The 16765-nt window shown below is 43.1% G+C and overlaps 1 long non-coding RNA gene across 1 annotated transcript; it reads right to left on the minus strand.

The window, feature by feature from the left end:
- Positions 1-203: 203 nt before the first annotated feature.
- LOC308284499 lies at positions 204-8932 on the minus strand. The gene is made up of 3 exons (XR_013962021.1): positions 8803-8932; positions 3022-3136; positions 204-334 (listed from the first exon to the last, which is right to left on the minus strand). It is a non-coding gene; the product is annotated as an uncharacterized lncRNA (long non-coding RNA).
- Between the last annotated feature and the right edge of the window lie 7833 nt (positions 8933-16765).

A 16765-nucleotide genomic window follows, 5' to 3' on the forward strand; every position in this document is an offset into this window, starting at 1 on the left:
GCGGCTGGGGAAGGGTGTGGGCTGGCTGTACCCCGCCGGCAGGCCCTGAGGAGGCTGGTAGGGGAGGTACCCGCAGGGCACCTCCTGGGGCGCGCTGTGCTGCTGGTTGCTGTGGCCCCGATGGCCGCTGTACACTGAGTCTATGTGGGAGGAAGAGAGGTGGTCGCTGGGACCGGGGTGGTCGGGGTGGTCCCTGGGGTCTGGGCTGGGGTCCCTGGGGTCTGGGCTGGGGTCCCGGGGGTCCCGGGGGTCCCTGGGGTCTGCCTTGCTGCTCATGGTCTCGTCGTCCTCTTCAGGAGTGTTGAGGCTGAGGGTGAAGAAGCTGCTGTGCAGGCTGGGTGAGGACACAGGACAACATGCTGTTACTGAATGGTAAAATGGGTGAGGACACAGGACAACATGCTGTTACTGAATGGCTGGGTGAGGACACAGGACAACATGCTGTTACTGAATGGTAAAATGGGTGAGGACACAGGAGAACATACTGTTACTGAATGGCTGGGTGAGGACACAGGAGAACATACTGTTACTGAATGGCTGGGTGAGGACACAGGAGAACATGCTGTTACTGAATGGCTGGGTGAGGACACAGGACAACATGCTGTTACTGAATGGTAAAATGGGTGAGGACACAGGAGAACATACTGTTACTGAATGGCTGGGTGAGGACACAGGACAACATGCTGTTACTGAATGGTAAAATGGGTGAGGACACAGGAGAACATGCTGTTACTGAATGGTAAAATGGGTGAGGACACAGGAGAACATACTGTTACTGAATGGCTGGGTGAGGACACAGGAGAACATACTGTTACTGAATGGCTGGGTGAGGACACAGGAGAACATGCTGTTACTGAATGGTAAAATGGGTGAGGACACAGGAGAACATACTGTTACTGAATGGCTGGGTGAGGACACAGGAGAACATGCTGTTACTGAATGGTAAAATGGGTGAGGACACAGGAGAACATGCTGTTACTGAATGGTAAAATGGGTGAGGACACAGGAGAACATGCTGTTACTGAATGGTAAAATGGGTGAGGACACAGGAGAACATGCTGTTACTGAATGGCTGGGTGAGGACACAGGAGAACATGCTGTTACTGAATGGCTGGGTGAGGACACATGAGAACATACTGTTACTGAATGGTAAAATGGGTGAGGACACAGGAGAACATGCTGTTACTGAATGGCTGGGTGAGGACACAGGACAACATGCTGTTACTGAATGGCTGGGTGAGGACACATGAGAACATACTGTTACTGAATGGTAAAATGGGTGAGGACACAGGACAACATGCTGTTACTGAATGGCTGGGTGAGGACACAGGACAACATGCTGTTACTGAATGGCTGGGTGAGGACACATGAGAACATACTGTTACTGAATGGTAAAATGGGTGAGGACACAGGAGAACATGCTGTTACTGAATGGCTGGGTGAGGACACAGGACAACATGCTGTTACTGAATGGTAAAATGGGTGAGGACACATGAGAACATACTGTTACTGAATGGTAAAATGGGTGAGGACACAGGACAACATGCTGTTACTGAATGGCTGGGTGAGGACACATGAGAACATGCTGTTACTGAATGGTAAAATGGTAGCCTCGGAAACCCAGACTTTTAGTCAAATGGTAACTGATGCATTCTAACCCTAACCCTAACCCTAATAGAAGTGTTAACCAATTTAGGCCAAGAATTGTTGAATGCTTTAGCTATTGAAAAATAGCAGATATACAAGCTCACAGCGGTGCCGCACTGCAAGCTTGTAGATCTGCTATTTTTGAAAAAAAAACGTGAAAACGTGTTTGCTTCTGGGGGGTCCCTGATACAATATTTTGAGATGGGGGGGGGGGGGGGGGGGGGGGTCCCTGGAACAACATATTTTGAGATGGGGGTCCGTGGCCAAATACATGTAGTATTGGGGGTCCTTGGCATGAAACATTCTGAGAACCACTGACAGAAACATACCGGTAGTTTAAAAAAAAAATGAATTTTCAAGATTTTTCTCGTGCTGCGCTGTGAGCTTGTATATCTGCTTTTTTTGCGTAATAATAAATGGGTCTACATTAGTTATGGTAAAACTATGGCAGTCAAAGTTGTTAAAGTTTGAGAAGCACTCAGGTTGACTGTGGGGCCGTTGCAGAGACCACTGAGCTCTTTAAGGTGTTCTAAAACTTTCCGCTCCAGTCAGCCTGAAAGTGTCTGTGCTCTACTTTTATCTCTGCTATCTCAACCATCTACTCATTCTACTGCTCTGATCTGATCTGATCTGATCTGATCTGATCTGATCTGATCTGACAGAGAGAGGAGAAAACCAACATGTTTCTAAATCTAAGCATGAATCACAATCACATCAAGCCAAACCCCAGCACCTCACCAACACTTACTGTGAGTCTGAGTGGAGATTATATATTATTATTATTATTAGCGTTAGGTTTGATTAGCTTTTGTGTGCCTTGAGATTTTGACTTGCCCATTGGTGAGCCTAGAAATGCAATTATTGAGGGGAAGCCAGATTTCTTTAGAGATCAATGACTTAATGCTGGTCTAAAACATGGTTATCAAACTAGACAGGTAAGCTCTGGGTCTTTGGAACTTCCTAAACCAAATTCAGAAATACAAAAAAAAAACTATTATTTACCGCACACAATTTGAATAATCTGATGTTTTACCTATGTTTTTGTATTTTATTATTGACATTTTAATGTAACTTAGATTTTGACTGACGAGTGTCAGTTGTTTGTTTGAATATTGTATGTTTGTGATGTTTTATGAGGACCTCAGGAAGATTAGCGACCGCGGCAGCGGAGGCTACTGTAATGGGGATCCGAATAAAGAATAGAACACAAACAGATGAAATCCACTGTGTTATTGTTGTATGGTGTACCTAATGAGTGTAGTTGTTGCTGTGTGTGTATAAGTGTATGTAGGTGTTTATTACGGTGTGAAACTAATGAGTGTAGTTGTTGCTGTGTGTGTATAAGTGTATGTAGGTGTTTATTACAGTGTGTACCTATTGTGTTTGGAGGCTGAGCATGTGGCTGAGGGCAGCATCATGGAGGCTGTTCCACTGGACGTCCATGTGGTCACTGTAACCTCACTGTAACCATGGAGACATCACTGTAACCCTGGAGAGAAACACAAGATGCTCACTGTAACCCTGGGTAAGAAAACAAGATGCCGTCTCTAACAGTTAAACCAGTGTTTCTCAACCACTGTGCCTGGGGACCTTTGGTGTGCCCCTGAGAAGGGTCAAGTGTGCCCCTTGAAACTGCTTGAAAGCCAGTTTGGTATTTATTATTTTAGCAATGATTTAAACTAGTGAAAACAGCAGATCTACAAGATCTGCTGTTTTCACTACTGTTGTGCGACAGCCTTGTATGATGAAGCAGGGTGTTACTTAGCGAAGAAACATACATATTTGAAACTTGGAGATATAAGGTTTCTTCCCGACAGTGATATTTACACCACCGTATCATGTTGGTGTGACCATGGATTCTTGGGACATGAAAAGTGTGCCCATGCAGAAAAAAGGTTGAGAAACACTGAGTTAAACAACCGTAACAACAAAATAACAAAATAAAGATGTCAAAATAAGAGAGAGAGGTTGCTCATCAGCATTGGGGTTTCTCAGTATGCATAAAAAGTAGCAATTCAAATGTCCAAAAAGGCAGCACAAGAACGCTTATGTGGGGTATGGGGACCCCCAGGGGTTCTTGAGGGAGTTCCAGGGGGTCCCCAGCTAAATGATAGATAGTTAAGAACCATAAGTGGACCCTTATGGGTCTGAGAGTGTACAAAATGGAAGCAAATAAAAATGGACAAGAACAACTTCACCTTTACAATTAACTGATACAGTTGTCTTGATAATATGTATGCAACTGTATGCAAGTTGTTCCTCATCTGTTGCTGATTTGACTGTAATGTTATGCTATAGGACTGTATTTGCATGGCAGCACAGCAGCTGAAAACACCTGGTGTCATTGTGTAGAAACCTCCACCCGTGGGCCTGACTGCAGATAGAGCTGTGTTGTTAGCAGGGGGGGGGGGGGGGGAGTGGGACTGAGTTACTAGGGCCCAAGGTGGAGGGGCCTGTCTTTAGCTATTGAAAAATAGCAGATATACAAGCTCACAGCGTGGCACCGAGTGTCGCGCTGCGAGCTTGTAGATCTGCTATTTTTGAAAATCTGTGCAAATCTTTGAATATAGGCTATGTACTTTTTAAGCGAACATTTGTAACTAAAATTTCGCTTCTGGGTGGTCCCTGGAACTAAATATTTTTAGACGGGGGTCCGTGGCCAAATACATATCATTTTGGGGGTCCTTCACATGAAAATATTTGAGCACCACTGCACTGACATACAGTAGAAACTTAGACCACCACTCCTCTGCTGTCTGCATCTATTGACACATCCTGCTGTACTGATGAGGATCCTGGGACTTCACACTGGGAAAGGAGGCTACACCTGTGATGAACTCAAACATACAATGACTTCCTGCCTCAGTTGTTGACTCATCCAATCAACAACTATCAGCTTGTGACTGTCTCATCACCCAGCCTGCCTGCTACATTGACTTGTTGTTTCATTTAACTGTTGTCAAAGGATGTGAACCGATGAATCTAATCAACAGCCTCAGCTTTCCACTGTCCCATGACTGCTTGTTGAGTAATGTCCTGCTTGTACTTTGGAACTTGGAGCTGTGCCTTGAAGAGGAGTGACTTAATTTCAATAGCCTATATAAACCTGTGTCTTTCTGTATTCTAGAGAACTTCTTTGAATGGAAGGAACATTTTTTTATCGTCCTGAGATCTGGCCTTGCGTCTTTTCCTTTTAAAATAATGTTTTTGAGTTAAAGGTTTAATTTCCTAGCTATCAGTCTGTGCTGACTACAGATAGAGCAGTGTTGTTAGCAGGGGTGTCACAAGGGGGGGGGGGGGGGTGTGGGACTGAGTTACTAGGGCCCAAGGTGGAGGGGCCTGTCTTTAGCTATTGAAAAATAGTAGATATACAAGCTCACAGCGCGGCACCGAATGCCGCGCTGCGAGCTTGTAGATCTGCTATTTTTGAAAAGTCGTGAAAATCTGTGCAAATCTTTGAATATATGTACTTTTTAAGCGAACATTTGTAACTCAAATTTTGCTTCTGGGGGGTCCCTGGAACTAAATATTTTGAGATGGGGGTCCGTGGCCAAATAAATATCATTTTGGGGGTCCTTCACATGAAAATATTTGAGCACCACTGACATAGAAACTTAGGTTTTTCAAAAATAAAATAAAACAAAAACAAAAGGATTTGAAATATTCAGACGCCGCACAAATTTTCACGATTTTTCAAAAATAGCAGATCTACAAGCTCGCAGCGCGGCACTCGGTGCCGCGCTGTGAGCTTGTATATCTGCTATTTTTCAACAGTTAAAGCACAAAATGTGAGTGAATCCTTGTACCCAGGGCCCAGATTCCAGGGCCCAGAATTTGGTATGACAACCCTGGTTGTTAGTCTGTGCTGCTGATAACGAGACATGATGGGAAATGATGCTTTACACTGCAGCGGAAACCAGGCTTGTGTCACGGAAGGATCTAACCACACACACACACACACACACACACACACACACACACACACACACACACACACACACACACACACACACACACACACACACACACACACAGGCACACACACACACACACACACACACACACACACACACACACACACACACACACACACACACACACAGGCACACACATATCTGGGCACATATTACTAATGTACTAGAACAGTGGTTCTCAAATGGACTCTCTAGGTTCCTTTAGTGGGGTCTAATTTGACCCTTACAAGTCTGTAACTCTGACAGTATACAAAGTTGTACACTGTCAGAGTTAATGGTAGACCTTTAAATGTCAAAGTTTGAGAACCACTGGTCTACCAGAAAGAATGACACCTGCCACATCATACCCAAGTACTAAAAACAAAGGGACCCAGTGCCTCCCTGGTTGGCCCTCAGCATCGAGGGCTGGATTGGGGGTCCCAGCGACATGCTAGCATCATGTCCAGGCCAGGGACAGGACGGGACGGGACAGGACATGACATCACACTACCTCCCTATGGGCCACGCGACCGCGGTTTTCCCGGTGAACCTAAGCACAACGGTGGGGGTCGATGGGTAAGGAGGGTCGCAAGCTTATGAGAAACAACTACAATAAGACCTTAAAACCTGGCAAAAACAGTTGCGTGCATTAGCGCAAGATGACGATAAAGGAAATGGAAAACATTAAATCAACTTCTGAAAAGCCTACTGGGCCTTAAAACCTGGCGAAAACAGTTGCGTGCATTAGCACAAGATTAGATGAGGATAAAGGAAATCATTAAATGGAAAACATTAAATTAACTTCTGAAAAGGCTTCAAAGCCTACACCAGCCTACTAGTAAAACTAGTGGAACCGCGATCTTGCCACACGTGAATAATTGTGGTTGTAAACAATAACAGACAATATATAAATCCTTAGTCTGGTAGTGGGAAGAAGGGGTTATCATCATGGCCCCAAATAACTTTTAAATATCTTGCAATTGGCGACGAGTCTCTTACAAAATCGTCAAGAGTGCCTCTCAATACATAAAACTATATATTATTACCTCTCCATCATCAGCAATAGTCAGTGATGTGTTCCCCACACTCCCACGCCCACACCGTTGTGCTCAGGTTCACTGGGAAAACCGCGGTCGCACGGGCCACAAAGCTCAGGCCCGGGGCTACGGTACTTCCTACTACAACCAGAAAACATTTGAAACATACGCTCAGCGTCGCTCACACTCCCTGCACCACTTCAATCCCAATCTGGCCAATCATCGTCAAAGAAAAGGGAACGCCCACTCAGGTTGTCCCTCTTCCTTTGAGCTGTCATGACTCTGTCTCGAGAGAATGCTAGAACCCTAGCATCTCTTTCCTGGGTTGGACATTTGGAGAGAATTGCTGATCTACAAGCTGCTGAGCTTGTAGATCATATATTTAGTGTGGCCCGTTTGTGATCTGATCAACTAAGTAAAGGGTTTGGCCTAATAGCTTGCGCCAGCAGAGCACACAAGTACTGCATTCGGTGCCATCTGTTTCCGTCCGTCTTTAGCCAATGAGGGACCAGCATTCTTATAGGCGACGTCACCAACAGGTGCGAACTGATATAAATGGCTGGAGGTGGATGAGAGTGGGTGGAGGTGGGTGAAAGTGGGTGGGTGGAGGTGAGTGTGCGACACATTGTGCTTGGAGGTCTGCTATTTTCTATATTTTCGCCAAAAGGCAGGGGCGTCAATTTGGTATGGCAGGGCTATGCAGCTGCCATACCCTGGGTTCAGGGGGGAAAATAAAAGTTACTTTTAAATATAAATCCATGAATGTCTCTTTGTCTATCTGTGCTGGTTATTATGTTGTTAAATGACAGTAAAATAACTACAAATGCAAAATTTAACATAATGGTCACTTTAACAAGGTATTATAATTATATTCTCCACACTTGTATTCTCCCCATCTTTCCAAAATGGTATATTCCCAGGTTCCGCAAGTCAGCTGCACAGGTGCAATGCATTATTGTTAATTGTGGCACGTTTACTAAGATGATAAGTTTAGCTGCACTTGAAAAACCATTCCAGGCTGCCATATCCAGCCCAAGAAACCGTAGAAACCTGTGTAAAAAACTGACAAGTCGAGCATGTAGATCTGCTATTTTCACAATAGAACCGTGTTATCCAAAATGTAATGCCTCTTTTCCATGAGGACTGCCATCTTTGCCACATCCTAGCTTTTGCTGAACTGACACCACTGCCAAAAGGCCCTTCTAGAAATGTCAGCCTCTGCCTCTTTAACATTCTCTGCACGTCCCTGCCTACAAGGAGCTGGGATGACGATCAGTCACTATGAACCATCCAAACATTGTGTACACAGGCCTGAGGGCTGTCAGTGTTACACTGCAGGTGGTGATCTATCTTAGTCTGTGACTTTGATATGACAACATGTTGACAAGAATGTTTGACATGAGGACGAGTCTGGGAAGAATAATGGTTACGTGTCGGCATTACCTCACGTTAATGGTGAAACACAATGTCAAAGGTTCACATTAAAAGACTTTAAAAGGACATTTAAGATATGTTTTGTAAGCTATTTGAAAAACCTACAGGTAGGCTAGTATATCCCCACTTCTACAAGCACCATTACATAAAGGGTTCAGAAACGTTTAAAAAAAAACATGTGGGGACCCCCTGGGGGTCACGACCCACAGGTTGAGAACCACTGAAACTTCACCTATCAGACAACTTTTCTATAGGTCGCCAATTTTGGAGTAACATCAACAGTTACTTGTAGGCGTGTTGTCTGTTGACCCAGATGTGGCTGTTTGTTGCTGACCTCCCCCCACACACGACACACGCACGCACGCACGCATGCACGCACACAAGCACACACGGCGAAAAGTGCAGATGAGCGCAAATCTAATTCTAATCTCTAAAAATGTGGTGTTGTCAGTTTCCATCTGTCTTCCTGTCTATACTCTCCTCTCCCCCCTCCTCTCCTCTCCTCTCCTCTCCTCTCTCACATGTATTACACAATGTTTATTAAACATGAATAAACACAACCTTTTAAGAACACAACATTCCGTCTTTGCTCATTCTTCACTAGCAGCTAAAAACATTCCATAGCCTATATAAACCTGTAATATTAAAGAAACAAGTTTTTCTTTAAACAAATCCAAATGATAAAACAGTAAAAGTCTTGTGTAGCCAATAACTGAGGATCACTTCCTTACCTTCACATGCAGGTGAGTCTTATAGAAAGTCTTGGATAAAAGTAGAAAGTCTTGTAAAGTTTTAGGATGAAGTGTGTTGTAAATCCTAGTGTAATCACAGCCGTTACAAAGTATCATAACATGTATTTATTGATTATGAATAATGATGTGTTCTCTTCTCGTCCTGTTGAACATGTGAACTCAGCTCCTCCCTCACCCTGGCTTACATACTCACCATCCCATAGCCCTGAGGGCAAGGCCTGCTCTGATAGGTCGCATAGAGTTGCCAGGCAACCGCCTAGTAAACGACGTGGAACAATTTTGACAGGTAATAGGATAACAAAAATAAGAATAATATTCATCATATTTACTGAAAAATTAACTTTATTAATGCAAGGAATAAATAAGAGAAGTGCTAAAAAATAACTAACATTGTTAAAGAAATGTGAGAACTGTAATAACAACTTATTAACAGATTTTGTATTAGGCCATTATTATAATTATTACACACAGCTTCATCACTTGTTTTCTCCAACATTTTACCACAATATCTCGCTGCAATTGGCTGGTCGCAAAGACCGATTAGCCAATCACAGCATGCCTTCAATCCCTGCCTTCCAGCTATGGGATGTAGAGCCATTCAACTGTATCCTGTTGTAAATGTGTCAGGAGGATGCAATATTATCCAAGGGGGGAAATCAGTCGCCCGGAGGCAGCACAGCAGTTTAAGGATATTTACAAAGTTACAGAGAAGTATGAAAAAAAAAAAAAAAGAACACTGTACAGTAAAGAGCAAGGTACAACAAAGAAAGGGAACGAAGAATATATACATATCAAGAAGTTTCTGGTTGTCACTTATGTCTATGTATCTAATCCTATAGTATGGGCCATCTCTCTCTCTCTCACTCAGCAGATGTCTCTTGCATTGCTGAAGCTTCTTTTGTAAGTCAGCCTTCAGTTTAATAAGTAAAGATTTGGCAGGAGTGATAAGATAAGAATTATGATACATAATTCATGGTTTGTGTATGAGGCTCATATGACCATATAATATATATAATATGAACTGAACTTACAGTAGAGACCACATTTTGGTCGGATACTGTGGGTTCAGGCTAAATAGATTACAGGTCATAGTAACTTTGGTTGCCCTGACTACGTAATCATGATATACTGTATAAGTCACTAGTGGAAAATTACAAGCACTACGTGGCACTACTTCCTTGTTATGATCTGGGAACAAATGAATGAGTCCCACGACTTCTTACTGTCATAAACTGTACTCTTTATATACTGTTCTCCTCCATCTTGGAGGAGAGAGAGATTTAGAAAGCTGCCGCTATGGTATGCTCACTGTCTGTCTTCCTTGTCTGCTCTCTTAAAATACAGCAATCTAAGATATAGTCCTTTGGTCTCTTTGTCTTATTTTAATTATGGATTTATATAGATCCATACTTATTTCACTTTAATAATTTATCTAATAAGGAGTCTCCTGGATTTTGACCCCATCTCCTGCCATGCTCCTGGAAGATTGGCATTTCTCCTGAATTTCTCCTGGATTTGGTATCAAACTCCCCAAATTCACCAGAACACAGGAAATTACATCTACTATGTTAAAAATGTTTTGTGGGAGGACCCCCAGACCCCCGGCTTGGGGGTTGTGGGCAATGCATGGAAGATCATACAGATTGATATTCACTTGAGAAGTCATTAGTAAAGATGTCTTACTTTGCTTCAGTCATCAAATCTGTACGGTACACATTTGGCATTTTAAGGTTGAAATTGTACCCATGCTAGTAAAGCAAGCCTGATAAAAGTATCAAACATGCATAAAATTCAACAAAATATAGCTCACAACGTGTTGCAACACATTTAATAACACAAATATGGGGGGTCACTATGGCACAAATCCCCTTTGTGCCCATATATGGAGATACCTCCGACTTCTCAAGGCAGTATCCATTGAGCTCTGATGACCCTGTTCCGCGCAGAAGTTCTCAAGATTTTCTCAAGGATTTGGCCGCAGACCCTTATCTGAAAACATGTAGTGCCAGGAGCTCCTATAAGAAAGGTTTGTGTTAAAAGATAAAAAATGTCAGATGTTGGAGACAAAATAGTCAAGCTGGGGAATCAAACCTGTGACCTCCTACTCCCTAGATATGCTCTCTTACACAGAAAAGGATTGTTTCCATTGTGGGTCATAAACATTCAAACATCTGGACAACACTACTCATATGCTGGTCATCTTTTTTTCTCCTTTCGTATTGTTATTTGTTGTTTATCTAATCAGAATGAAGCAGAACTTGAAGCAGGTACCAATTAGCTCACTGAGTTAGGTCACTGACTGCGTGATCACAGTGACACACACGCACGCACGCACACACACACACACACACACACACACACACACACACACACACACACACACACACACACACACACACACACACACACACACACACACACACACACGCACGCACATTTGAATTATTTTATTTGGATCTGCACAAGAAGCGCAATACAGATAGATAGATCCAAATACTAGTTAGAAGAAGGTTACATTGTATGGTCATACCAGTTACAGCTGCTGCACATGCTTATTAACACACACAGAGGGAAACAAGATATCACAATGATGACATACTATACAGAAATTTTACAGATGTTTTTTTTTACACTTTTTTCAACTTGCCTCAGTTTTATGTAAACGTTAGAAAATAGGAGGAATTTGACTTATTTCAAGTCTACCTATAAAATCATCATCATGTGTGTGTGTGTGTGTGTGTGTGTGTGTGTGTGTGTGTGTGTGTGTGTGTGTGTGTGTGCGCGCGCGCGCGCGCGCGTGTGTGTGTGTGTGTGTGTGTGTGTGTGTGTGTGTGTGTGTGTGTGACCCAATGGAAACAATCCTCTGGGTTTTGTGTCATTATCTATTTGTTAGGCTATTTGGAACACAGTAAGCAAAAAGTCCAAATAATACTGTAACGTTTAGCAGACTCTCACTCTCTCTCTCTCTATCTCTCTCTTTCTCTCGTTTGTTCTCACGCCATGCAGATTGTTCATTCCTTTGTCACTCATTATTTAAATAACAACTATTTATTATACAGGCCTATGTCCCATCGCAATAACTGCCGACCACTGTCTGCAGCCGTGTATGAGCGTGCGCTGTTAACTGATTGACAGGCTTTAAACGCAGCACACACTGTTTAAACAGCTCTTCAGTCCAAGAGCGTATATTAGTCAGGTCCCTTATCTATTTTTGTTGGATTTTTGTGAAGATTTGTAAAACTATACATTTTTGGAAAGGTTATTGTCTAAGGAATCAGAAAATCAATGTTTCCATTTGCCCAGGTGTGTTTATGGCGGCCATATTGGAATTTACAAAATGGCCACCATAAAATTACTTTTTGTAATATCTTGGCCTCTAAATAAGCTGGAACATTGATTTCAACTGCTAAACCTACATTTTCAGGGTCAAGGAATCCAATGGTGGTAGTTATAAATCTCAAATAATTACAAAATAACCCTTAGATGCATGACTGAGTCCAAAACGGCCTAGTAAAAACGGCCAAGTAATTTTGTCAGATTATTTTGAAGATTTACCAAAACTATATATTTTTTGGAAAGATTATTATCTAAGAAATCAGAAAATCAATGTTTCCATTTGTCCAGAGGTGTTTATGGCGGCCATATTGGAATATGTTTTGTCATATCTTGGCTTCTAAATAAGACGGAACATTGATTTTAATGGCTAAACCTACTGTATATTTTCAGGGTCAAGGAATCAAATGGTCCAATTATCATTTCATTTTTGTATCATCCCATTGAAATACATAATCCACCATATGAGTAAAAAACCGACACAGCCCAGGCAGTAAGTCAGACACCAACTCAGAGTTCTTTTATATTTAACTGTAAACTTTAAATGTTTGTGTAACCATCTTAAACACCATGACGTGTAAAATCATAGACAGTCTCTAAGCATCATCATAATCATTACTAGTAAGACGCCTCAGGGCGACATGCGACCTTGCCCTAAAGGCCAATTCTTGGCTATCTGGCCAGTGATGTATATCGGACCAGTTACCCAATCTCAACAGTGCCTGTTGAAATTGGCAGAACATGCCCATACTGTATATGGGCATTGCCAGATATGCCCTTAATATTGATGACATCGGGGCAGGGATCTCCATATATGGGCATAGACCCGACAAGGACGTAATTAATGTGCAAGTGTGATATGGGAATGCCCATATGTCAGAACATGCCCATATATGGGCATGTATATGGGTATAAAATATATGGGCATAAAAGGGACATGAAGCCAGGAGTGTGATGTCAGAGCAGCATACCCATTCAGTTAAGAGTGGTTCCTCTACATCACAGTGACATCAGAGCATGATGATACTGACTGACTGAAGGAAGCACTGACACAGAGGGAGACAAGCTGCAACATTTCTCATGGTATACTGCGACCTTCGGTCGCAACAACAATCATCACTTTTGTGCATCAGAGCTTGGGAATCATCATCGTTCTGGAACTGGCTGCTGCAATGATACATGTCAATACAGGCTTAGCTTTGTAGGAACATCTGCTAGAAGAACAGTCATATTTACACTTGCATTGGACCATCTCAAGGATGGCCTTTGGGTCTGGGAGGACTTATGTGGTCGTTGGTTTCAGCATGCCAATAAAGTGTTTGAAGTACCCATTTTGCAGGGGATCCAGCTGTGGATCCTTCAGAGCAATGGCTGCTTGTGTCCATGCCCTTGTTCAGACATGGACTCTCATGATTGTGCTGCTTCAGAGCTCCAGGTGTTGGAGGGAGCTTGTCACGTCTGCTCTATGTTTGCAGAACAGTATGCCATCGCAGTTCAGGAATGGTCTTGATGTTGTTTCTCTTGGGTGAGTAAGCTGCACATACAAGGACTCCAGTGTTGACAGCATTCCTTCTGTCACTTTTGCTTCATCCAAAAGCATCTACAGAGCATTGATAACGTATTCATCTGTTTTGAGCTAGATCTGTGCATTAGGTTGGTTTTCCTTCTTCATGGTTATTTTCTTCAAAGACCAGGTCTAAATGTATCTAGAAGCAGATGTGATGATCAGCTTGGAAGATCCCCTGTTGTACAGAGTGTTGGCAGCAAGATAGATCAGCCTTTGTCTGACACCAACCTCAGGCACATAACACATATTATGTTTGATGTTGGTGTCATCTCTGACTTGATACTTAATAGAAGCTTCTACTTGTCTTTGTTTATCTCTGGTTGCACTCTTCAGAGAATCTTTTGTCATAATCTTGTGTTAGTTGCATCAGTCTGTCATTGAATAAGCCACTCAGATCCTTGACTGTCACTACAGTCGCAATTCTTTTGCTCAGCTTCTGCACAAACACCATGCCATCCACTAGTGCTGTCTAATGATTGTAAACCCTGTATCTGTTGCATCTTGGTGGGTAGAATCTCCAGCTTGAGGTGTCTGGTCTTCATGGGGCATATCTTCTCTTGTCACACAGGTGAAATCTCGCTTTTTCGAACGCACATCATTTCAACAGCGGAGCGTCAGCAGGTATCGCTACTCACCCCACGGAGGTTACGCTTAGGTTGTTGAAAAGATGACTTGTATAAATAGCGACACGCTCCCTGTCAGGCTGTCACACAGGGAGGTTCTCCTGTATAGGCAAGGCAACCTAGCTGCAGAGTCTACCTTGGGAGCATATGTCGCTGTTTCTACATGTCATATTTTCGACAACCAAACCTAACCCAAACCCTAACCTCCGTGGGGTGAGGCAATATCCTGCCAACGCTCCGTTGTCGAAATGTTGCGTTGTCGAAAGAGCAAGATTTCCCTGTCTACCTCAAAACAGATGACGATGTTAACAATGCTCTGCAGACTGGATGAAGCTGAAATTATGGAAGAAATGCTGTCAACACTGGAGTTTTTTGTATATACATCAACATCAAGACAATCCCTGCAATGCCATGGCATCTGTTCTGCAAACACCTGGAGCTCTGAAGCAGAGCATCTTCAGGGTCCATGTCCAAACAAGGGCATGGACACAAGCAGCCATTGCACTGAAGGATCCACAGCTAGATCCCCTGCGAAATGGGTATTTCAAACACTTGATTGGCATGCTGAAACCAACGACCACAGAGGTCCTCCCAGCCCCAAAGGCCATCCTTGAGATGGTCCAATACAAGTGTAAATCTGAAGTGATGAAAATTATTATGATGATGCTAGAAACTGTATATGATTACACATGTCATGATGTTCAAAATGGTTACACAAACATCCAAAGTTCACTACTAAAATACATCTCAATAAAAATAACTCAAGATAATAACTCTGACTTACTGCCTGAGCTGTGCCATTTTTTTTACCCATATGGTGGATTATGCATTTCAATGGGATGTTACAAAATAATGAATGATAACTTGAACCATTGGATTCCTTGACCCTGAAACTGTAGGTTTAGCCATTGAAATCAATGTTCCATGTTATTTAAGTCAAGATATTACAAAACATACATTTTACAGCGGCCATTTTGTCAATTCCCCCCGCTGCTTTGGTCGTGTGCGGACGTGTCCTTGCTTGCTCCTGCTTATGCTTGCTATGCTTACATTTCTTCTGCTGATAACGATTTTTTATTTTATTTTTTCACTTTGGGAAACTACAAGTGGATCGCTATAAACGTCTGGGACTGCTCTGCCGTTTCAAAATACATTTTCTTTTTTACTTTGTATTTCCAGTGACTGGTTACGTGGCACTTAGCTAAAGCTAACTAGCACCAGGATGCCCCCTGTTATTTCCACAGAGGACTATCAAAAACTGCTTCAGAAGATGGCAGTACTGGAAACGGAAATATTTCAATTCAAACAAATCCGAAGACTGGATAAACCACTCGCCTGGAATTCCCTTGGCGAAAAGCCAAAGAAGATGAAAGAACGTATAACGGGCAGGACTCCCTCCCAAAGCCCTCTTATCACCGATGATGACTGGCCGGCACTACCCCGGCACAGCGCTGCTTCGACACCCCTTCATAAATGGGCCACTGCCAAGGGGAAAAAGACTGCTAAAAACACAAATGCAGTCAAATCTCCACAAACGCCGAGTGTGCAGCTGATTAACAGATTCACGCCACTGGCCGAGGACCAAAGATGCCTCTCCGATGACAGGGGCAGCATTTCCCCGGGCTGGCTAACAGAACAGCTGCAAGAAGCCCCCCGAAGTCCCTCTGTTGACAGAGAGAACGTCCCACCCAGCAGGGTAAGCACCTCAGTGACTGATCCTGATGTTTTGATTGTGGGCGATGCCGCTTTAAAAGATGTCAAAAGCATAAGAAACAGGAAGGCAAAAGCTATTTGTTTTCCCAAAGACACAATCTCTGACATGAAAGACAGAATTTTGGATCTTGTCAACGAACACCCAACGGTGAAAACGCTGATTCTACATACTGGCACATGTGACACAGAAGAAAACCAGTCGGAAATCCTAAGGGAGAGATTCAGGGCTCTATTCGACACACTGAGCTCCCTCAGCGACATAGAGATATGCATCAGCGGCCCCCTACCGCCTATGAGAGGCACAGATGAGAACTTCAGCAGACTGTTTTCTCTGAGCAAATGGCTTTTAGCTGCATACACCAACAAAAATGTGCATTTTATTGACAATTTCAGCTTTTTCTATGACAGAAGACACCTTTTCGCTGATGCGAAACAACTAAACAAAAAAGGGGTGAAACTATTCACTCAAAATGTTTTCCATGCTCTAGCCTCGGCCAGAACACAAGAATCCAAAACAACAGATAGTGATGAGCAACCTTTATCTGCTACCCTTGAAGTCACAGCTGCCCCTGCTGAAGCTGCAAAAGATGGTGTTTTGGCTACCGAAGTGCCCCCCCCGGCCGAGGGGGGAACGGCCTTGGCGAACGGAGGAGATTTCAAAACAACAACAGACACCGTTGTCCCTGCCAAAGCCCTCTCTGCCAAA

Source organism: Nannobrachium achirus (genome assembly GCF_963921795.1).
Source record: "Nannobrachium achirus genome assembly, chromosome: 1".
NCBI lineage: Eukaryota > Metazoa > Chordata > Actinopteri > Myctophiformes > Myctophidae > Nannobrachium > Nannobrachium achirus.